Source organism: Castor canadensis, chromosome 1 (genome assembly GCF_047511655.1).
Source record: "Castor canadensis chromosome 1, mCasCan1.hap1v2, whole genome shotgun sequence".
Lineage (NCBI taxonomy): Eukaryota > Metazoa > Chordata > Mammalia > Rodentia > Castoridae > Castor > Castor canadensis.
Window position 1 is genome coordinate 126,994,169 of NC_133386.1, and position 25,170 is coordinate 127,019,338.

At 34.7% G+C, this 25,170-nt stretch overlaps 1 protein-coding gene and 1 pseudogene across 11 annotated transcripts in view; both read left to right on the top strand.

Moving 5' to 3' along the window:
• Nucleotides 1–25,170, top strand: part of Tenm4 (teneurin transmembrane protein 4) — a 2,881,475-nt gene that overhangs the window by 653,547 nt on the left and 2,202,758 nt on the right. The gene's annotated exons all lie outside the window — the stretch shown is intronic.
• Nucleotides 21,489–21,610, top strand: LOC141415807 (5S ribosomal RNA; annotated as a pseudogene).

Genomic DNA, 25,170 nt, shown 5'->3' on the forward strand with positions numbered 1-25,170 from the left:
GCAGTTCTCATTTTTCTATTTACTTACACGTATACACAGTATTTGGACTTTATTTTGCTCCTACACTCTTTGCCCACATAAATCATTCCTTTTTTACATATCATTTAAATTTGATAGAAATGTGTATATAAACTGGACAAAAGTCAAACCTTAAAGACATTCTCTAAAGCATATTACTGAGAACTGTACTGAGCTTGGTTCAAGGTGGAATTATGATCTTTCCAGTCACTTTGGCATTGCCTACTACAGAGTAGAAAAATAGGTATCACAAAGTGCAAAAGGTAATCACAAAAACAAATAATATGTAAAAGGTCATTACATTTTAAAAATTATTTATGGAGTGTCTTGAAATTCAGAGAAGATAAGGACTGAAATTTATGATGTGACTTGAGGTTGCATCAGGCAATATGGACATTTAGAGCCTCTAAGAAAAAGAGCTGAGCACATACATTTAAAAGCACCTCTATTTTTTTCTAAATTTTTCCTTTTTCTTACACTGCTTTCCTAAATTGTTAAAATGCTTCTGAGTATTAAAATACACCTCTTCTCTTTCTTCTACTTAGTACCTTGTAAATTCCAAAAGCTTCAGTTGTAATGTCCAAATCCCCTTTCAAAATAAATTTGAAAATATCTCTCTTGGTTGACTACATGTATGATTAAGAACAAAAGCTTAGAATAGGCTTAAACAGTAGTATTTTATAAATACTAAATGAATTTAAAAATAACCTTCTTGGGCTGGTGAAGGAGATCAAATGGTAAGGGGCCTGCGTAGCAAACATGAAGCCCTGCGTTCAAACCCCTGTTGCACAAAAATAAGCAAATAGTCTTCTTCATTGGATGTTCAAGACCATTTAAAAATACCATAAAATACAAAAAAAATAGAGTTTAAATTGTCTTGGCGGCTACATTGAAGGATGTATGGTATTGCAGAGAAGCTATGAATACTGAAGGACTCCTCTGGAATAATTAGTGATGTGAAGCTCTGTGCCTCGGAAAAAATTACCTAGTTCCCAGTGTCGCTGTCACCCCCAAATGTCTCTGTGTATTATCTATTGCCTCTTTTACCACAATATAAATAATGTTAATATTACTGACATAATGACTTTAAAGAAAAAGGGTAACTTGGTACTTGGAGCCTATTACTTTCCTTAAGCCCTGTCTTTGTGTCAATATTAATCAAAATTAACTCAATTTCTGGGGCAGGACACCATATTTGAGTGAATCAATATTATTCCATTGACTTCACATTGCTGAGCCCTATGAATCCAAGCCCAGCAGTTGGAAGTGATCCTGAATACATAAGGATCAGTCAGGCCAGGAAATCACCTTCATAGAGAGCACAGCCTCTCATAGGGAAGGGAATAAGCATTTTTGTTTTTTGATTTTATGATGTGCTAACAAAACTGAGAAGCTCATTTAGTTCTCACTTCTGTCCTTTAGGATTTATTATTGTTGTTGTTTCTCCATTTTTACAAAAGAGAAGCAAATAAAAAATTTACATAATTTTGCCAAAAATATTAAATAATTGAAAATACATTTAATTTACTAATTTCCTCATTTGCCTAGTAAGTATATTTTGAGTATCTACCTTGTACATATGTTATTCTTAACCAAGAATTGACAAAATTTTGTGATGAAATATTTTACCTTTGTAGACATATGGGCTCTGTCATATTGATTCAACGCTATTAAAGCAGTCATCATCAAAATGAACAGGCATGGTTGCTTTCTAATAAAACTTTATTTATAATATTGCATTTGGCCAACTCCTGTCCTAGAAATCAATGATGTGGTAGTAGTGAAATAAAGTGCTTTCTTCCTGTCTCTCCCCTTTTACAAAAATCAATTTAAAATGGATCAAAGGCCTTAATGTGTAAGGCTGAAACTTTGAAAATATTAGACCAAAAACACCTTAAGATATAGGAATAGACAACAACTCTGATTAGAAATCTAGTAGCTGAGGAAATAATAGCAAATATTTACAAGTGGAATTGCATCACATTAAAACTCTTTTGCATAGCACAGTAAACAATAATTAGAGCAAAGACAACCCACAGAATAATAGAAAATGGTGAAAATATTTTGTACTCAATATGAAAATGGAAAAATAAGACCTGTCTTAGAAGCAGGGGAGAGACGATAAAGAAGAATATTGGAGGAAGTGAATTTGATTAAGATATACTGTAAGCACTTTTGTAACTGTCACAATATATTACCAGTACAACAATAATATGAAAATAAAAACAAAAAAGAATGGTAGAAAATTTTTGCCTGCTGTCCAACTGACAGGGGATTAGTATCCAGAATTTATTAAGAACTCAAAAATTGAAGAACAAAAATTCAAATCAAAAAATGAGGAAACAAATTGAATACACAGTTCTCAAAAGACATGCATTGACCAATAAATATATCTTTAACCATAGATAAATGCAAATCAAAACTGCATTGAGGTTCTGCCTTACCTGAGTAAGAATGGCTGTCATCAAGAAAACAAACAACAAATGCTGGTTAGGAAGTGGGGGAAAAGGAACCATTACACCTTATATGTGGCATTACAAATTAGTTCAGCAATTATGAAAATCAACATGGAAGTTTCTCAAAAAACAATAATAGAACCACCATATGATACTGGAGTGTGTACTGGTGTGTACTCCCGGATATATACCTGAAGAAATCTGTCAGCATGCAATAGAGATAACAGCATATCTATGGTTATTGCTGTACTATTCATAATATCCAAATTATGGAATCAGACTAAGTGTCCATCAGCACATGAATGAATAAAGGAAATGTGCTATATATAAACAATGGAATTTTATTCACCACAAAGAAGAATAAAATTATGTCATTTGCAGAAAACAGAACTAGAAATCACCCTGTTAAGTGAAATAAGCCAGATTCAGAAAGACAAATATCACGTTTTCTCTCATATGAGGAATCTAGATTTAAAAAGATAACAGGACATGAAAATAGAAGGGGGATAATTTGGGAAGAAGAAGGGGACAAGTTAGAGGGAAGAGGGGGAGGAAAAGAGGGTAATAAAGGGTGAACGTGATCAAGACACACTATATGTATATATGTAAAAAATGTCCTGAGGAAACCCATTAAATATATAAAAACAAATAAACAAACAAAAAATATAAGGCTTCCTTTCAAGATCTTATCATTATGGAAAAAATGCATATGTGATATGTCAGTTGACCATAAATATATTAAAGCAAATACATTAGAATAAAGAAGTAGAGAGTGACTCTTCTTTTGTGATAACAACTATGTTCCATTCATATTGAACATTATTTAGAAGTGTATACTGGAGTTTCTTTTATTGATGTGCTTAAATGAAAATTCTTTTGAATCAAATATTGTTTAACTATTCTGGTATAAACTTAAATCTTCAAATTATTTAAGTGGCTGATAGATCTGAATGCCTAGGTGATGTATCTAATGGGTGTATTTCTCTCAGCTGCTAGAAGCTGAGGAACAAAGATTGCTTGAGCCTAAGAGTTTTCAACAAGTCTGGGCAGCCTACAGAGATCTTACCTCAAAAAACAGAAAAGAAGAAGCATTTGGTGTTGTATTTGAATTCTTAACTCTATTTAGACTTCTTTCTTGAAATTTTCTAATGCACTTATTTCTGATTCTTCTCCTTTAAAGTGGTCCTTCTCAAAATCTTTTTACACCTTCTCTTCTCATTCCATAAAGGCTTTTAGCACCCTTCTGGGACTGTATTTTTCTTCTCATTGACTCAGGCTTTGGCTGCCACCTTTTTAGTCCATTTCCCAAATCTCTATCTCAGGCACAAATTTATCCCCTAAGTTGTGAACTTATATTTTTAGCTTTTACAAGTACCACAGTTACCTCAAATTCAACAGTCAAAACACATAGCATCCCACCCTATATCTGCATCGTGTTTCTCTTTATATGTTCTGTTTTTCGATAGATAGTTCATAAATCACCTATACTAAGGGTTATTTGTTAACTTATCAACTGAAGTGGCTATAAGTCAATCATAATAGTGCATCAATTTTGAGAGCAATTTATATGTTCAAAAAAAAAAACAGAATGAGCACTTGACTTAGTATTGTAGAATAATCACTTGACAAAAGTAGATTCCATTCTCATTTCTCCCATGTATTGACTGAGTGGCCTTCTACAATTATGCAAATTATCTGAATCTTTATTCCCCTTCTCAATAACTAGAAATAATCCCACTCAAAATGACCAGAGATGCTAAATGACACATAGATTTGTAATTCAGCTAGCAATGTCAAAGATATACTGTGTCCCTCTCATTTCCTTTCTTTCTCTTTTATAGTTGTCTAACATGATCCCACCTGAGCTTGCAGTAAACATAAAAATATTGACATATAAAGAAAAGTATAACTAGCAACTCACTGGTGTGTGTGTGTGTGTGTTTCAGAAGTAGCATGTAAATAAAAAAATCCATTATGGTATGATCCAAAATAATATATGTGCAATTTAACTTGTAAGGACTCTCCATTTCAAGTTTCCTGTGTCTTGTAGTTAAGTCAGCTAGCAGACATTTACCCAGTGGTAAAACTTTGTTGTAATTGTCCTAATCATTTTATCTTAAACTATTCCACATCTACTTATCAAAATCTGCTTTATCACATGTGATTAAATGAATAACTGACATCAAATTAGTTTTCAATTTACTTTATGGAGCATGATCACTGGATCTTTTGTGACCTTAATCAATTTAAATAAATTCTTTAATCCTCATGAAAACAATAGCAGCTACTACTGATAACTATGTTAAGAGATTGATATTTTCAAGTTATTTTCTAATATTGTGATGATACACAGTAAACACTTGCTGAATGCAGCCATTTTTACTCCTGATGCCAGTTATAAATTAGTAAAATTCGATTTCATTGTTCTTAGCCTGCAATGAATATTCCTGAAGCTTGTTTTTCTTTATTTAAATATTGGGTGTCTCCTGGATTCTCTCATAGTATAAAGCTAATATACTTTTCTCCCTACAGCAGCAGGGACAGGAAAATGGTTAGAAGTATGTAAAGGAAAATATCTATAGCCTGTGAAGATAGGAGTGCCTCAGTAGGTTGTTATTACCATGTTGTGACTAAATCTTCCTTTTTACCTATTGTAGTGTGGAAAAATAGCAATGAAAATGGCACCTTGGGAGAGGAAAATGTATACCTCTCTACCTGTCCTCATCTTTGTCCTTACCAGCCCCTCACTTATCTGACTAGGAAGGAAAATTATCCTTCCCTTTAATCTCTATAGCTTGTGTGGCTTAGTTGCTATTTTAATTGGAAGTGAATCTTGGGAACAAAAGCATACCTCAGGCTATCAGGCATTACTATATACAGCACTCAGAAGGCAAAGAATATTGTGCCAAATGGTGAGCTAGTTTCATTAGTAACAATAAAAGCGACTCCCACAACCCCTTATATCTAAATATTTCCCCCAGATGTTTTGCAATCATTGTATTAACAGATCTCTGCTCAAGTAGTGTAGGCAAATAAACTAGCCATAAGAATGTTAGAGAAGCACGTCAGGGAAATTCCTAAAACGTCTTCATTTTCAGTTTCACCGACCAATGGGATCTCCCAAAGGAAAATGTGAAACTCTCCAGCTGTCACTGCTATATTAGAATCTATCATTGTGTCCTGGACAACCGAAATAGCTGGAAGGCAGGGATAAATCTGGAAGATTTTTAAAAAGAAAAACAAAATTGAACAGCCCAGAGGAAGAAGAGATTAGTTAAACCAAAAGCAAACTGTGAATACCCTTCCCTAGAGTAAGGCAACTTGGGAAAGTATCTTTCTGCTTCATTCTTTGAACCAAATGTGGAATAAATCATTGTCCCCATGCTAGAAGAAAAAGGGCCTGGAAGACAAAATGCATCTTCCAGAAATGGCTCTTATCAATAAGCTCAAGCTTTCCAAACTAGAATGCACTACTCCTGGAATGGAATACAGAGAGCTGGAGGTATGGTATGTGCAAAAAAGAGGGGAAAAAAAGGAAAGTATGTCTTAAAAAGCCCATGACATTTATTGACATACATTGTAAAATTATCCACTATAACTTAGTCCTCACCTTAAGCCACTGTGTCACTTTTTTTTTCATGTATTTTTACAAGGACAAGAGACTCAAAGTAGTTTCTCAAGGTCACACAGCTCATAAATTGGGAATTCTGATTCAAGCGCAGGTTGCCTGATTATAAAGACTGATTCCTTACCTCCCCTGCAGAATCAATTTTATTCAACAATAAGCAATAAAAAGCATAATTTATTAAAAGAAGTTGAATACTCTTTGTTGTTGTATAGTTAACATGGTTATTGTTGCTAGGTTTTCTGATTTAAGGAACTTTAGACAACCCTCTATTTTAATGGTGGATTGCTTTGTCCTATCCTTTCAATCTGGAATATGTGTTTATTATCCCTAAAAGGAAAGATTCTCCTCAGGGAATTTTTGAAAAACACCATGTTAAAGAATAGATACAGCAAAGGCTAGACCCACAGAAAATAAATATATGAAGAGCATAAGCAGTCTGCATATATATGGGGTATTAGTGGTATATAACTAAGATTGTGTAATTTTGCCCTGCTAGTTAGCCTTTCTGAGAGAAACTCCTAGTGGAACTAAATATACATGGAAAAGCAGGAACATGGAAAAACAAGGTCCCATGTGATCAATTTTTAGGTTGACTTAATGTGAAACTCTGAGGAAGCTATGTTGGAACATGTGACTTAAGATGTGACATCTAAAGTGGGGCCTCTTTGCTAAAACAAACCACCAATTTTGACTTTATACATTGTTCAGGAATCTAAAACAATTACCAACTTGTTCAGAAACACCTACAGAGGGAATAAAGAACATGGACCAATTTATCAACTGAACTCCCAACCAGTATAGGAGATAGGAAAGAACTAATGACAGAGCCACAGGTGAGTTCATGACCTTTTAACCCAGGATGACCTTAGGACCTGTAGTCATATGGTCAAGTTACCAGCTTCTTCTTCCTTCTCTTGGAAAGTGAGGGGTGTGGCAGGGAGGCAGCACACAGATTGGTGGCAATATCTGCTGCATTTATTCACATAGAATGTTTACCTAGTAACCATTCCTACAATTAATCACTCTGAGTCATAGATATTTTCCTCATATGAAGATTCTGTTAGGCTTTCAGGAAAGTTCTACCTCTGTTCTCACATGCTCACCAGCAAAAGTCTCATCAACTAAACTTCATATTTCTTTAGTGTAATGGAGAGTTCAACAAAAGATCTCAGAAGTCTCTTAAATGAGTCAAGGCAATAACTAACTTCAAAGCCACACTGTAAAATAATTCAAAACTTCATTCCCCTCATCCTAAATATATATATATATATATATATATATATATAAAGTAACTCTTACCATATTGTCTACACTAGATTGTCAATAGCCCAAAAACCACACTGAAAGTGTTCTAATATTAATTACCCACTGCCTCCTTTAACAAATTCTCAAAATAAAAATGGATGAAAAGATTAACCTTTCCCCAACCCCTGAGATAGTAGGAAAAATCCTAAATTCTTTCCTTGAAAACTCTTCTTATTTTTACCAGAAGCAGCTTCACCACATCTTCAACAGCTGTGTCACACTTTATTTTCTTCTGAAACAGATTTGTCTTCTGAATACCTGTACTCTTGAGTGAGAAAAATCCTTAGTTTCTTATGTATTCATCATTTCCAGAGTTCACTGATGCAACAATTGCATAAGTACAGAGAAGCAACAGTCCCAATAAACAGTTACTATGGTAGAATTTAATTACTGCAGCAAAAGATATTCATAAGCAAAAGAGATGTTCCTCTTGTTTTCCATAAAAATCTACTGCTTTCTAGCAAAATCAAAACAGAGAATGTGGGAAAAGTATCCGTTTTCAGTTTCACTTTACCAAGATGTCATAAGACTGAATTGTTGTATGTTCTTCACACACATATGGTTATGTCAAGGGCTTCTCTCAGGAGTTTCAAGAGTCCATAAATCCTGTAGTATTTCTACAAACATTCCCAAGTCTATTCATTCAGAAGGTCACTTTTAAATACCTCATTTGCTATATTCCTTACACTTACATCAGTTTCCTCTATGGTTGTTATTTAATTTCTCAAGCCTTGTTTACCATTCACACTTGAATGGGGGCACAAACAAAAATTCTACCAGTGTGTTAAACCTGAACTCTACTAACACTGGTGTTGGAGTTGGAATATGGTTTATCTCCCCAAGATTCATGTGCTGGAGACAGTCCCTCTTGCAGCAGCGTTCATTTGGGGGAATGTCCCACTTAGAAATGTCTTTTCCATGTAGTTGTGAGACAAGATTAGGTGAGAGAAATTCAGAAAGCAAAACGAAGCAATCAGTTTATGGCATCTCCTCTTATCCAGCATAACTAACCCTAGAGCCATAAATTCCACGTAGTAGTGTTTTGGTGCTTTGCATAGCCTGTAGGCCTAGCCTGCAAGGATTAGGCACAGGATAGAAAGTGACACAATAAGCCAGTGTTCAAAAGTCCTGTGACTGAAGCTTCCATACCCTGGACATCTAATTTACCTCTGCAAGGACAACTGCCCTTTACCAAAGTTTCTAAAAGAACTGCTCCTATTTGCCTCTTGTTTCTCTAACCACCAATTCTATTCAAGCTTTCTAAATATAGGAACCTAGTTTCTCAGTATCAAAAATTGTTCTGAATGCCTTTTGGAAACTAAAATCTAGGTACATATTTTACCCTTTCACCCATCAGGGACACTGTGGGGAATGTTCTGTTCAAAGTATTACTAGCATTGATCAAAACAATTAAAGACATGAATAGTAAAGAATATGTTTGCCCTTCATAATTAAGGTGAAACTGGCTTAGGATGCAAACTGACTCCAGGCCAATAGAATAAAACGAACAAAAAAAAATGAGGAAAGCTGTGCTTCAAAAACATCTGACTGGCCCTGAAGCACAAGCTCTTTGTTTACACATCCATTTATCTTTGTAGCGAGGACTGGAAAAGACATGATAATGTGCAAAAAAGTCAGGGTTCACTGGAATCTGCTGAAAAATATAAAGACAAGAAGAATCAGAGGAAGGATTTTGCAGGAGTGTTTTGTTTTATCATACCCTATAATGAAGGTCACCCAATTAATGCTCTCATCTCTGAAAATCTAGTTTGGAATTCCTTTTCCTTTTAGGAATAGATGATGAGTGTGGGCAGAGAGGCAGTAAGAGAAGCAGAAGCTTTATCTGTCTCAGCGAGTAAAGCAGTGGGAGAGAAAGGAAATGAGAACTACACTCACTTTTACTGGATGGGACCTGACGAATAACATGAAGAGACACAACAACCATAGTGATGGAAAGAATGAATTACTCAATAACTAACAGAATTCTTTGGTGAAATATAGAATTCATTCAGGTTTGAACCAACTTGTCTTTTAGCAGAAATCATGAATGCATTCAAACTTGACTCAGAAGCCCCTAGCTGATTTTAATAGTAAATAATAGTAAACTATTAATGTTTTGTCCTGAATGCTTTCCTTGTTTCAGATACTATGAACACATTATATAATTAATGTCTTTCATATCCTACATAATTATGACTTTCATGGCCACAGCAATTGTAATTATTACACTATATTTTAAAGAAAATTTCATTAAAGATTAAATGTGTTGGAAAACTTGCCCAGTAACATCAGGTTTGTAAATAACAACGAAAATATCCCTCCATGGATGCCTTTATCTGACTAAACACAGAACATATTTGGGGCCTGTGTTTCTAGGTTCTAGGACTTTTAAGATTAAATGGAAATTAAGATTTTAGTATTTTTCTCCTTAAGTGTTGGTGCCATTTTTCTCCCAACTATGCAGAATACCAAAATAAACTATTGTGGGTAGCATACAGCCTGTAGGCTGGTGGTTTACAACTTCTGCTGACTATGATAGCTTACAGTTTATAGTAAGAGTATAAGCATGTAAGTTCAACAGGCAGGTTAAAAATATAGAGTTAGAGCCTAATTTCATGTTTTATGTAATTCCATAAGGCATCCTCTTTCAGCTCATTATAAATATTCATTGCATGCATTTTGTGTGGCTGACAGTATGCTAGATACTAAGGATATGATAATGAATAAGAGATAAGATCTCTTTCCTCTTGGAAAAAAGACAAGAAGCACATAAAGTTGATATGATAATAATTCTACTAAATACAAAGAAAGAAAGTTTCTAAAGAAAGGAAAAGAAGTAACCAAGTCTTAAAAACTCATTATTATTGGTATAATTGATACTTTATTTGAGATATAAAAGAATAAGAATTCATCTCCTACAAACTTGTCAAGACATGAAAGACCATATTCTCACCTGAAAATGGAGTTTGTAAACATATGGCTCAGTAGAATAGAAGGTTAAATGACAAGAGCCATGGTTGAAGAGTTAGTCAGATAACAACTTATTGGGGATTTAAGAATCATACTGTGTCTATATTGAACATAGACTATATCCTAAAGCCTGTGAGGAAAAAAACATGGGATTTTTGGTGGGTGGAAGGTAAGGGACATGGCAATTAAATTTACATGTTGGAATCATCTGTCTAGCTACCTTTTGGAAAAATGAATTAAAAAGATCAAGACTGACACCATAAAATAAAAGGCAATCACTGGATAAAGTGACTAATATGGTTTTATTAATGGTGAATGTAAGTGAACAGAGAAGTGAAGTTTCTAAGAGACAGAACCTAGAGGTTTAACTGGGTAGGAAGGACTAAGGAAGATTTCTATCTTAACGTGCCAAGTAACTGATGGACACAGAGATAATGGACAGAAATACTAAAGGAGGAAAGTTACCTCAGGTCTTGAAGGTATTACAATTTTCTTCATAATTCCCTAGTAGTCCAGAGGCAGAGAAGCTAAAGAGATGTTTAATTTAGAAGTTGGATTTCATGCTACAGTAAGAGTCTAGAAAAATTTTGTGTGATAGAGAAGGAAGATAAAACAAAAGAAGGATGATGGATAAACTTCCTGTTTCTGGCTCAGCCTATAGGAAGATTTGAGGTTAGAATTCATTATTCTCATTGTTCATCTGAGAAAAGGGAAAAGTTAAATAAACTGGAATTCAACATTTCTTAAGTCCATCAGAGAACTGACATTTTATTATAGGGCATGCTGCCCCCAAAATGAAGAGACAGATAGGCAGATGGAATCATACTTACTAGCCCAGAAGCCCAGAACCAGAAAACCCCAGAGGACACAGAGCCACAGCAGGAAATGTAATGAGCAACTCATTGGAGATTTAGCCTGGGTAAGGGGGGAATGAGATAATACTGACCACAATCTGGCAAGTTTTATATTCAGAAGCTCAGACAAGTACTCACAATGAAGAGTCTTATTAAGCTTCAGTAGAGAGGAGATGAGGAAGGGAATAGCTATGAAAAAAATGCACAGAATTTTATGTTCTTAAATAAAGCTTACCTTCAAGGAAAACTAATTTATCAGAACATAACCCCCTGAGGTTTTATCAGAGTCTCATGGAGGTGGGGGAAGAGAAATACTCCCCCACAATGCTGCAGCCTCCTTGTCTCATCTGGAGTGGTGTAGATAGCAAAATGGAGAAGCAGCCTGAGACATAACTACAAGACTATAGTTACTGGGCATAATGGTCAAAGATCCAAAGACATGGAGAACTTGAGCAAGCTGAACTTTTATAAGGTTGCGATCAGAGAGAAGGACACTTTAATTTAAGGTTTCACAGGAAGAGTGACAGAGTGGACACCATCTCATCCAGAAAGTGCCTGTCAAAATGTCTAAATGACAAAGCATGAAATAAAGAGTGAAAGGAATGACCTGAAACGAGTGCACTGGCCAGATAAAATATGTAAGAACAATTAGGAGTAATGCCACAAGCAAGGATGCTTAGTTGCTGTGCATTAGTCTATTTGTGGTAGACAATCAAAATCTTTCACACATGGTTATCATTTCCATAAAGGTCATGCCATATTTTCATTCTGATATAAGCCTGGCAAAAATCAGACACATAACTCTTCTACAGGAAATCCAGATTTATGGGAAATCTCAGGGGCCAGAATCAATCATTCAATGCTGTTATTTTTGGGTTTTCCAGGGTGCAAGTGTTTTATCTGGCTGTTGTTGCTGTTTTTTCCCTTGGTTGTGTTGAAAAGAGGCAAAGTGTCAGTTTTGTTTTATTCTATAATTCTACTTCTAGTAGAAAGTTGACTAAGTATGGTGATAATTATTAATCCTTCTTTTGTCATAGCTGATGCTAATTAACCCACAATAACCTACACACTACCTTATCCCTTTCAGAAAGAGTGAGAAGTGAGTTAAAGATCTGGAAATAGGCATTCCCTCTTTTGTCTAAGAGATAGCCTCCTTAAATAAACATGCCCATTCAGAGACTCCAAATATAACTTAAAATATTTTGTAGTGTCACCCTGAGGCACTTTATAGAAGTTTACTATAGAGAATAATAAAATCAGATTGGCAAAGAAAATATAAAAAATCACAGACCCATGGACTCTAGGTCATTTTGTATTCACTTAGTTGAATGAAGACTATTCTTTTTTATGACAGAATGCGTGTAAGTTTTGTGACAGATGCTACTTTTAAGTTTTCTTTTTTGCCAAAATAGTAACCTCATAATCAAGCTCTATGTGTACATATATACACATATTACATGTATATACATACATATATAAGTGTATAGATAGCATATATATGTATACCCTACACATATGCACACAAAAAATTAGCACTCAATAAATATTACCTCTTGCAATACTACAGTCATAGTATATGAGGACTATAAAACAGAAAATGCTTAGTATTTGTTCAACCATCTATGATGATGATAACAATGAATAGAAGATAGTTTTTATAATCTTACATAAATTCAATTTATATTTGTCATGGGATTGAAATGTAAATGACAATATAAATTCAAAATCCAACATGACACCAAGTATGATTGCTAGCAGTGGAAAAGATACAGTCACTCCAAGAGATAGGAAAGAGAAAGAATGAAAGCTAAGAATAAAAAAAAACAAGCAACTATTTTTCATTTTTCTCAGTGACAGAGAGGAGAGATAATGGCAACAGCTAAAGATAAGCAAGTACAGAGGAGAGGAAGCTTCAGGTGGAGAGTTCCACTTGTGGGTTATTAAATATAGATAGTGATGAGTGTGAAGACAGAGAGACAATAAATAAATAAATTAAGAGATTCCTATAAATACCCAATAATGTGAGAAAGATCATTGAATATTTATTAGTACAAAGTTGAAAGATTAGTTGAAAGGTAAGATAGACAAATGATTCAGATTTATTCAATTCTTGAAAGAACAGAAAGGGAATTTGCAAGTTAGTAAAGTGCCAGAAGAAAACAGTCTCCACTGCTTGCTTTTATTTGCCCTATCGACAGTTTACTATGGCTGTCTTAGGTCACCATTAATAGCTGATGGATTTATTTTTGTATCTGCTTGCAAAGTAATTGACCTATCTGTCCTGCCATCATCACCCTTGATAATAAGTTTAAAGCCTCTGTTGTTTCCAACTTCTATAGAATTTATACCCCTTCCTATACTCCCATTTCACTGGTTCTTACTTTAATCAAAATTACCATCTTCTTATATTATAAATATTTCATTCATGTATGTATCAAATGTTATTGAGCACTCATGATGAGCATGACATTTTCTTGAGTACTAGGGTTGTATAAATGTCCTCCAGGATCCTATACAGGTAGCAGATTGAGTTATTTGCAAGTAAATACAATGGAGTATTGAATGTAGAATGGCAAAGGGTCTCCATTGAATAAAGAGGTATAAAGGAGAGAATGATAAATTCTACCTAAAGTTTGTCTAGAAAAGGCTTAAAAAATGGAGATGGAAAATAGAAATTGAACTAAATGAAGTACAAAAATAGCACAAGAGCAGCTTAAGCAGAACTTTGGAGCAGCATAGAAGACTTTTGGAGATCTGCTGAGTATGTTGGTTTGTCTTTACCACTGTGAAAATCCCTTGAGGCAAAAATACAGCACACATGTGTGAGCATGAGCTCACACACACACACACACACACACACATACACACACACACAATTTTCTAAAAATTCTTTCAACTACTTCCCTTACCATAGTCCAAACCCTTAGCTCAATTCCTTGTGCATAGTGGATACCTCACCATTATTTATTGGAAGAATGTGCCAATGACAACATAGCTTTTTCAACTACTACATATTGTAAAAATAAGAAATGAGCTTTCTTCTAAGTGAACAGTAAGTGCCAAATTCTCTCTTTGTAGTGTGTTTGTCTGCAGTAATAATTAGGAACTCCTGCCAGCACTAGGATATAATATAAATCAGTACCCTACAGCAATATTATTGTACACCATCTTGCTTTTTGACTTTTATTTCAGGACCCCTGAAGTATGGTTACAAATATATCATTTATATTTGCACATTTATTTTTTATAGTTTTCATAATGAAAACTACTTTCCTACCATTGCTGTGTATATACTCAGCTTTTATAGGAAAGACTATGTAGAAGATGAGTTGCTCCAAGTTGTAATGCAAATTTCTTAGTTCACTAAAAAGCCATTGCTTTTCCCATGTAAATATTTTATTTACATTTTAAGACTCATAAAACTCTATTAACCATCATTCTCTTATTTTAGCAATTTTCTCATCTTGGAGTTATGGGAGCACAAAATAGAAGAATTCCTTTCTTACTTATTAACAACATTTACAATAAACCTTAAGAAAAAATCCAATAAACAGTATTGTTGCAAGAGTAACAGAAAGCAAAAGAACAAAAAGAAAAAGAAGAGGTTGAGCAGAGGAAAATCCCAGATCCCACTCCTCTAATAAACCAACTGTTTTTGTTTCCAATGGTTACTTTTAAACTTCAAATGCATTCATTGCTAAAGAACAATTTTGGAATTAATTTTATGTGAGCATAACAGTCAATTTTATCTTCCCTATGATAATAACATGTTCTTGGAGACGATAGTTCAGATAGTTCCCAAGGTTCATCTTCTGTGTATTTTGTACTTCTCAGTTATCAGGCTGCTCCCAGAGGTCTCATGGAGGGGGCAATATTGAGGATGACTACATTAGCCATCAACCCAGGACACCTCTGCAACATATTACCTTTTGAGTGTAGCCAAATAGAAGAAAGGTGTATGAAAGGCAAAGATAGAAGTGTGGGCATTCTAAAAGAGTAGTGGCTGAAAGGTTGCACAACAGTGTCTCTGACTGGCTTGACCTGTTGTGAGGTTGGGACAGCTTGCTTCATTTACTGAGCCTTATTTTTCCTCAGTCTGTAAAATAAATATGATCATGGCACATACCTTATACAGTTGTGCAGGATCTAGCATGCACAGGACTAAGCTTATAATATACAATATATGTTACTTCAGTTTTGTTTTTGTCTAAATCTGAAACATTATCACTCTCCTACCTACTATCAATCTTGCTTTTTCTATTTGCAGCACTGAGGATTGAACTCAGGGCTTTGCACTTGTTAGTCAGGAGCTCTCTGCCACTTACAACTTGACCCATGTCTCCAGCTTTCTTATATGTGAAAAGAAATCTCAGCCAAGCACACAACATTTCATGGATATACTAAATATGGAGTCTGCCCTCTATCTCAATAGCTTTGTCACTAAAAAGTTATTTCCTCCTTTCTGAATCTTATTTCACTATAATGATATGATTCCTCTTAGTTAACCTCTTAGGTTTCTGGAAGCTTTTATAAATTTACATATGTATTAATACATGATAACACTGAAAGAATATCAACAGTCAAAATATACTAAGTGAGAGGCACATACAAATGCTATTGTGATTCTTTTTGTCTTTCATATCAACACCACTTGGGAAAGTAGTAAAACATTTATCAAAGTCAGAAGATTTTGATAAATAGCAATATTTCTGAATCTGGAATTTTCTTGTTTTATACTCATTCATTGATTCAACAATAATTTAGTAAATCTCTTCTTTTTTTATTAGCATATATATTAGTTATACAGGAGACTTTCATTACATCTCCATACATGTATATAACGTACTTAGATCGAATTCAACCCTTCCATTAGTTCTTTCTTATTCCTATTCACCCCCTTTATTTTTATGATTTTAGTGGATTTTATTATGCTATTTTCTTATATGCATATAAGATATTTCAATCATATTTAATCCCCATCACCCTCTCCTGCTGGTTCCCCCAAACATCCCCTTTTAGTTATTATTATTATTATTATTATTAAGGTCTAGACAAAAGGGAAAACATGCAATTTGAGTTTGGCTTATCTCACTCAAAATGATGATTGCTAATCTAGTCTATAAGTCAAATAATATACAAAATTCTTAGAATACAGAAATAAAATAGCGTTCCTGACTTCTAGAATATGAAGATCCTATTAGATGGTACATGTGTGTGAACAAACAAGTGCAGCATGATATGCTGAAGGCTATGTTAAATGTGTACAAAGTCTTGAAAACTCAGTAATAAAAGTTGTTAATGAACAGGGAAGTGGGCAAAGGATGGGCTTTATATCAGACAGGATACCCTCTTAGCTATTTATAAACTGTGTGGCTTTGGACAATTTGCTTTACTCCCCAATTTTGCCATCTGGAATCTGGCTTGACAGTATTGTTGTGACTAAAGGTCTCATCTGTGTACATCTTTAACCTAGCACTCAGCAGGAGCTCACCAAACATCCCTTTACTTCTTCTGGTGATTTCCAAGAGAGGCAATATTTGATCTGGACCTTGGAAAGAAGGACAGGGATTTTCTTGGTAGGTACAGTGAAATGGGCATGGCAGAAGAGTGGGATGCTGATAGAAGAAAATACAGTCATACTTTCACCCTAGAGCAATAACTCCCTATTACTGGAGGATGACATTCATGGGGGAGTATATAGATAGTTTATGAAAAGAATTTTCTCTAGTATAGTTATCATGCCAGATATTAGATTCACAGAACTTACTTGTTACTGAAAGAGTATAGCCTTTGATTAAGTTTCTTTAACAATAGAATCTGCCTTTTCATCTCATCCACTGCAACCATTGTAGATATGGACTTTAGGAAATTTTGTCTTTTTAATTTTTTTATTCATTGCTTGTTTCCTTGGCTTTTAAAAAAGTTGTATATATGATGATGAAAAAATTAAAAGGGATAAATGATTGTAAAAAGAGATTTTTCACTAGCCTTAGATTCGGATGTAGCCTCTTTCAGTTGTTTCTGATTTTAAATCTTCTGGTAACTGTTTCTGTAACTCTAGATTAATATATTTTTAAAATTTGATTCATTAACTGTAGATAATACTTACTGATACCTCAATGTGCAGATAAGCATTCAGTTCACATGCCTGATTGCAGTCTTCCCCTTGACTAATACCATTCTTTTTATTTTTATAACTGTTTTGCTTTTTTTATTGATTAACAATATAATCTAGTATGATTTTATATCCTTGCTCTATTCTATAAACTTTTGATATTCTCTCTTAATATTGTTTTGCCTTTTACATTCTGAAATTCATCTGACAGCTCCATTTTTCTTTTTTGGCATGATCAAAATTCTTAACACTTATCTCTTACAACCATAGTCAATTTTTTATGACTTTGTGCAGCATTTAAATGCATAAAGTCACAAAGCTAAAATTCAATCAAAGACATTTATGGCTAGATAAATAGTGTTCAATCTTGGACTAAAAGTGAATTTCCTTCGTGGGAATCCAATGCCAAGATATTTTGGGCCACTTAAGGAAAAATGTTCCTAGAAACATATTCAAGTTAATTCTTTTTTTCTTACATTCTTGCTACAGCCTGAAATCTGTTCATATTTTAAATAGTTTCCTATTTGAGCCATGGCATCCTTGAATAGTAATGGTGTTGTTGTTTTCAGTGTTTTTAATTACGTGTTTTTGGGTTTTTTTTGAAAAAATCCTAATTCCCCTCCAAGATGTCACTAATGTTTTCTGTTCTATCAAATGAAGTCTACACTCCTACTTCCCCTCAATCCCTCTAGGCACTACATTTTGGAGTGTTTTGTAGTGCCTGTAGCAGAGGAGACTAATGTGGTTTCAAGCTTCTTACCCAGGCTTAACACCACACCCCCCTTCAATGAATCCACTTTTTCCTGAAATCTTGCTTGTGTTTACTTATTATTTATTTATTTACTTATTTTTCACAAAGGTTCTTGAGGTACAGTCCAGCCTGGTCCAGAACTTACTATGTAGTCCAGGCTGGCCTTGAATCATCACATTATTTCTTTTAAATATCTGTAATCATTTCTTTATTCCCCAATAGTCGTTTCTTGTACTTTGTTCTTTTTCCCTCATAACATTTTTCATATTATTTTGTAAAATATTTTCTCAGATCCCTCTGGTTTTATTAGAGGTGTCTTATTTTATGTTTCATGAGTCATCTCTGTTTATTTCCTCAAGATAAATATTTCCCATTGGAACTTTCAGTCATTGCTGGTGGTATTCAATTATCTCATCAACATAATGACTCTTGGTACTCTGTCACGTTTAACTCTGTGGTTTTCATTGATGTTTGATGCATTAGGATGTTTTCCATCTACATTGATACCCAGAATCAGGTATTATATGGTTCCAAGAGACATACTTTTCTAAGGAACAGTTCACCATTCAAGGAGATCAGAGATGACAAGGCATTCAGACATCCTGAGAGAAAAAAATCATAGTTAGGATTGTTACTAGTTTTTAAGCCTAAGAAGTCTGTATTTTAAAAGAATTTTGCTGTGACCAAAATATTTGAAAACGTTCTGGAAGTCTATAGCTCTGAGGACTTATCTAAAGAAACTAGATTAAATACATGATAAAATACTTGAAAACATTTAAAATAAAACCTGATATTATGAAATTTTGTAACCCATGCACATCTACATTCATGCAAGGAAGCACCTGAGACAACAGTCTGCTCAAGAAACATCTTTTTGAAAACAGTTGGGTAAGTAACTTCAGGCTCAACATATCTATCATTTCTCTTTTTTTTTCTTTTAAATTGTGGTAGAAAAAACCCATGATGTCTAATCTCTTAATAAATTTTAAATGTGCAGTACAATATTCTTATCTCAATAAAATGTCACACAGTAGATATGTAGAATTTTTTCATCTCTTAGAACTGAAATTTTATACACACTGAACTGCAACTCCTCATTTACACCTCCCACAAGTCCCTTGCAACTAACATTCTACTGTATGCTTTTGTGAGTTTCAACTATGTTAGATACCTTAGAATCAGGCAATATTTTTCTTTCTGTGACTACTTAATTCACTTAGCATAGTGTTCTCAAGGTTATTCCATATTTTCACATGTAACACGACTTCATTTCTTTCAAGGGTGAGTAATGTTCCATTGGATGTATCTGTATGCATTTATACCAATTTTTCTTTATCCCTTTATCTATGAATGGACATTCAGTTTCCTTATACAGCTTGGCTACTGTATATAATGATGCATTGCCCATGGCAATGCAAATATCTCTTCAAAATCATGATTTCAACTCTTTTGAGTAAACTCTCAGAAGCGTATTATATGATAATTTAATTTTTAATTTCTAAGAAGCATTTATCTAGGAGTAGTGGTGCATATCTTTAATCACAGATATTCATAAGGCCAAGATAGGAGAGTCACAATTTGAGGTCAGATCCAGAAAGTGTGAGACTGTCTCTGAAAAATAAAATAAAATAAAGGAAAAATGGAGGGCAAAAAAAAAGTCCCAAATACTGTTTTCCATAATGACTCTACCATTTTATAATTCCTTTTTTTAAATTTAGGATTTACTAATAGTACCAGAGGGATTCCTGTGAAAATTCTATACATACAGTATATTGTAAGCAAGTTTACCCCCTTCTATTATGTTTCCTTATCTCATTTTCCTCTTTCCATTTATAAAACAATAATTGATGGATTTCTTTATGGTATCTCTATACATACCAGTAATGTACTTTGATCATCTTTAAACTGGTACCCTCTCCATTCCCGCCCCCACCTCCTTCTGTTGAACCACCTCCACAGACAGTGTCACTTTTCACTCAAATCCAATTACTATTGTTATTTTTACCATTTAAGACATAGATTCCACATATAAGAGAAAATGTGATATTTGGCTTTTTGAGCTTGGCTTATTTCACTCAGTATGATGATTTCAGCTCCATCCATTTTCCTAAAAATGGCATAATTTAATTCTTCCATATGGCTGAATAATAATCCCTTCTGTATATATGCTGCATTTTCTTTATTTATTCATCTGTTTTGGATACCTAAGCTGATTCCACACTAGGCTATTGTGACTAATACTGCAACAAACATGGGTGTGCAGGTCCCCTCTTCTATGCTGATTTATGCTCTTGGATATATGCCCAAGAGTGGTATATCAGGGTTATAAGGTAGGTCTATTTTTAGCTTTTTGATGAACATTGATACTGATTTCTTCAGTGGCTGGACTCATTTACAGTCCCAACAATGGCAGAGAGGGTTCATTTTCCCTCAGATCTTTGCAAACATTTGGTATTGTTTGTTTTCTTGATGATAGTCATTCTGACTGGGGTGAGATAGAATCTCAATGTAGTTTTGATTTTCATTTCCATTATGGCTAAGGTCATTGAACATTTCTTCATGTATTTTTTAGCCCTTTGACTTTGTCTTCAAAGAACTGTCTAATACATTTGCACATTTATTAATTGTATTATTTGGGTTTTTTGCTGTTTAACTTTTTTGAGCTCTTTGTATATTCAGGATATGTATGTATATTGAACTATTCGAAAGAATAGCTAACAAAAATTTCCTCCCATTCTGTGGGTTCTCATTTGTATTTACTTTTGTTTATTTGTTTTCTTTTTTGCAGTACAGGGGCTTGAACTTGGGCCTCATGAAGACTAGGCAGATTCTCTACCACTTCAGTGGGTTGTCTCTTAATTCTCATAATTGTTTCCTTTAATTATGAAGGTGTTTTAAATTTGATATAGTCCCATTTGTCAACAATTTGTTCTATTTTCTGGTCAATTAGAGTCCTATTCAGAAAGTATTTGCTTATGCCTACATCTTTAGGAGTTTCTCCTATATTTTCCTGTAGTAGTTCTAGGTTTTACATTAAGATCTTTGGTATACTTTGAATTGATTTATTTACAAGGTAAGAGATAGGGGTCTAGTTTCAGTCTTTGTGTGTACATAACCAGATTTACCAGCTCCATTTGTCTTTTCTTCATCACATGTTTTGGGCTCCTTTGTCAAAAATCAAATGCTGGTAGCAATGTGAGTTTATGCTTCTGTTTTGTTCCACTGGATTTTGTTTCTGTTTTTGTGCCATACCATGCTGTTTATGTTACTACGGCTGTGTAGTATAATGGAAATCTGATATTGAGATACCTCCATCATGGCATTTTTGTGTTTCTATAAAAATATCATGATTAATTTTCTATGTCTATAAAGAAAGCTTTTGAGATTTTGAGTCTACGGCCATACCACCCTGAACGCGCCCGATCTCGTCTGATCTCGGAAGCTAAGCAGGGTCGGGCCTGGTTAGTACTTGGATGGGAGATTTTGATGGGGATTGCATTGAATCTGTAGATTGCTTTTAGTAGTATTCCCATTTTCTTTTTTTTTTTTCATTTTTCTTTTATTATTCATATGTGCATACAAGGCTTGGGTCATTTCTCCCCCCTGCCCCCACCCCCTCCCTTACCACCCACTCCTCCCCCTCCCTCTCCCCCCCCAATACCCAGCAGAAACTATTTTGCCCTTATTTCTAATTTTGTTGTAGAGAGAGTATAAGCAATAATAGGAAGAAACAAGGGTTTTTGCTGGTTGAGATAAGGATAGCTATACAGGGCATTGACTCACATTGATTTCCTGTACGTGGGTGTTACCTTCTAGGTTAATTCTTTTTGATCTAACCTTTTCTCTAGTACCTGTTCCCCTTTTCCTATTGGCCTCAGTTGCTTTAAGGTATCTGCTTTAGTTTCTCTGCATTAAGGGCAACAAATGCTAGCTAGTTTTTTAGGTGTCTTACCTATTCTCACCCCTTCCTTGTGTGCTCTCGCTTTTATCATGTGCTCATAGTTAGCCTGGCCCAAAAGACCAAAAATCGTATGTTCTCCCTCATATGTGGACATTAGATCAAGGGCAAACACAACGAGGGGATTGGACTATGAGCACATGATAAAAGCATTTCACAATATTAATGCTGCCAATCCATGATTGTGAGAGGTCTTTTCATCTTCTGGTGTCTTCTTCAATTTCTTTCTTTTTCTTTTTTTTGTGGTACTGGAGTTTGAACTCAAGGCTTAAACCTTAAGCCACTCCACCAGGCTTTGTGAAGGATTTTTTTTCAAGACAGGGTCTTGCAAACTGTTTGCCTAGATGGATTTGAAACATGATCCTCCTGATCTCTGCCTCCTGAGAATATAGGAGTACAGGCTTGAGCCACCATTGCCCAGCTCTTCTTTAATTTCTTTCTTCAAGGTTCTATAATTTTCACTGTAGAGGTCATCACTAAAGTTAGACTTATCCTTTGGTATTTTTTGGAGACTATTGTGAATGGAATTGTTTTCCTCACTTATTTCTCAACCCGTTCATTATTAGCATATAGAAAAGACGATTTTTTAAATCTTGTAATTTTGCCAAAGGTATTAATCAGATCTAGGAGTTTTTCTTTTCTTTTTTTTTTTTTTTAGCGGAGTCTTTAGATATTTAAGAATAGGATCCTATCATATACAAATACCACAATGACTTCTTCCTTTCCTATTTAATTCCCTTTTATTTCTTTCACTTACCTTATTGCTCTGCTAGGAATTCCAGTACTATCTTAAGTAAGAGTGGAGAGTGCAGACCCTTATCTCATCCCTGACTTTAGAAGAAATGATTTCAGTTATTTCCCATTGAGTATGATATTGGCTATAGGTTTGTCATATACAGTCTTCATTGTATTGAGAAATATATGTTCTATTTCTAGTCTCATCATAGCTTTTATCATGAAAAGACATTGCATTTGTCAAAAGCCTTTTCTGCATCTATTCAGATTCTTTTTATGTTCTGTACTATATTTGCTGATTTACATAGGTTGAGCTATCCTTCAAACCTGGGATGAAATCAAGTCGATCTTTTTAATGTGTTTATTAAAATTATTTATTTATTCACATGTGTACACATTGTTTGGGTCATTTCTCCCCCCTGCCACCCACTCCCACTCTTTCCTCCTCTCTCCCTCACTTCCAGGCAGGTCCTGCTCTGCCCTTATCACTAATTTTGTTGAAGAAAAGACATAAGCATAGTATGGAAGACAAAGTGTTTTTGCTAGTTGAGTTAAGGTAGCTGTACAGAAATATTCCTGGCATTGCTTTCATGTACAAATGTGTTGCAACGCAAGTTGATTCATCTCTAACTGATCTTTACACTGGTTCCTGATCCCCTTCTCATGATAATCTCTGTCGGTTTAAGGTTTCTGTGTTAGTTCGTCTGGAGTGGAGACATCAAATGCTTTCGTGTTTTGGGTTTTCTACCTATTCCTATATCTCCCGTATGTGCTCTCCCCTTGTCATGTGATCCAAGTCCAACCACATTGCTGCATTTGCCTGCTCAGAATGATGTTCTCCAGTTCCATCCATCTACTTGCAAATGATAAGATTTCATTCTTCTTCATAGATGAGTAAAATTCCATTGTGTATAAATACCACATTTTCTTGATCCATTCATCAATAGTGGAGCATCTTGGTTGTTTCCATAACTTAGCTATTGTGAATAGTGCTGCAATAAACATGGGAGTTCCGGTGCCTCTGTAGTAACCTGTGTCGCATTGCTTTGGGTATAGCCCCAGGAGTGGGATTGTTGGATCATATGGCAGGCCTATATTTAGATTTTTAAGAAGTCTCCAAATTTTTTTCCAGAGTGGTTGTACCAGCTTACATTCCCACCAGCAGTGTATGAGGGTTCCTTTTTCCCCACATCCTTGCCAACACTTGTTGTTGGTGGTGTTTTTGACGATGGCTATTCTAACAAGGGTGAGGTGGAATCTTAGTGTGGTTTTGATTTGCATTTCCTTTACGACTAGAGATGGTGAGCATTTTTCCTTATGCCTTTTGGCCATTTGAATTTCTTTTTTTGAGAAAGGTCTGTTTAGTTCAGTTGCCCATTTCTTAATTGGTTCATTGATTTTGGCAGAGCTTAGTTTCTTAAGTTCCCTGTATATTCTGGTTATCAATCTCTTATCTGATGTGTGGCTGGCAAATATTTTCTCCCACTCTGTCAGTGGTCTCTTCAGTTTAGAGACCATTTCTTTTGTTGTACAGAAGCTTTTTAATATTATGAAGTCACATTTGTCCATCCTTTCTTTTAGTTGCTGGGCTGCTGGGAGTGTTAGTGTTAGTGTTAGTTCCAGAGTGTTTCCTGCTCCTTCCTGTAGTAACTTCAGAGTTTCAGGTCTGATGTTTAGGTCCTTGATGCATTTTGAGTTAATACTAATACAAGGTGATTGACATGGATCTAGTTTCCGTTTCTTGTAGATGGGTAATCACTTTTCCCAACAACATTTGTTGAAGAGGCTGTATTTTCTCCATTGTATATTTTTGGCACCTTTGTCATAAGTGAGGTGGGTATAGTTGTGTGGATTCATATCTAGGTCCTCTATTCTGTTCCACTGGTCTTCATTTCTGTTTTTGTGCCAGTACCATGATGTTTTTATTGCTATGCCTTTGTAATATAGTTTGAAGTCAGGTATTGTGATATCTCCAGCATTGCTCTTTTTGCTCAGTATTGCCTTGGCTATTTATGGTCTCTTTTGTTTCCAAATGAACTTTAGGGTAGATTTTTCAATCTCTGTGATGAAAGTCATTGGGATTTTGATGGGAATTGCATTAAACATGTAGATTGATTTCAGTGGTATAGCCATTTTTATTACCAATCCATGAGCAAGGGAGATACTTCCATCTTTTGTAGTCTTCCTGGATCTCTTTTTTCAGGAGTTTTTAATTCTCCTTGTAGAGGTCATTCACATCCTTTGTTAAATTTCCTACTAGGTATTTGATTTTTTGAGGCTATTGTGCATGAATCAGTTCGTTCATTGTTGTGTATAGAAAAGCTAAAGATTTTTGTAAGTTGATTTTGTATCCTGCCACCTTACTGTAGCTGTTTATGGT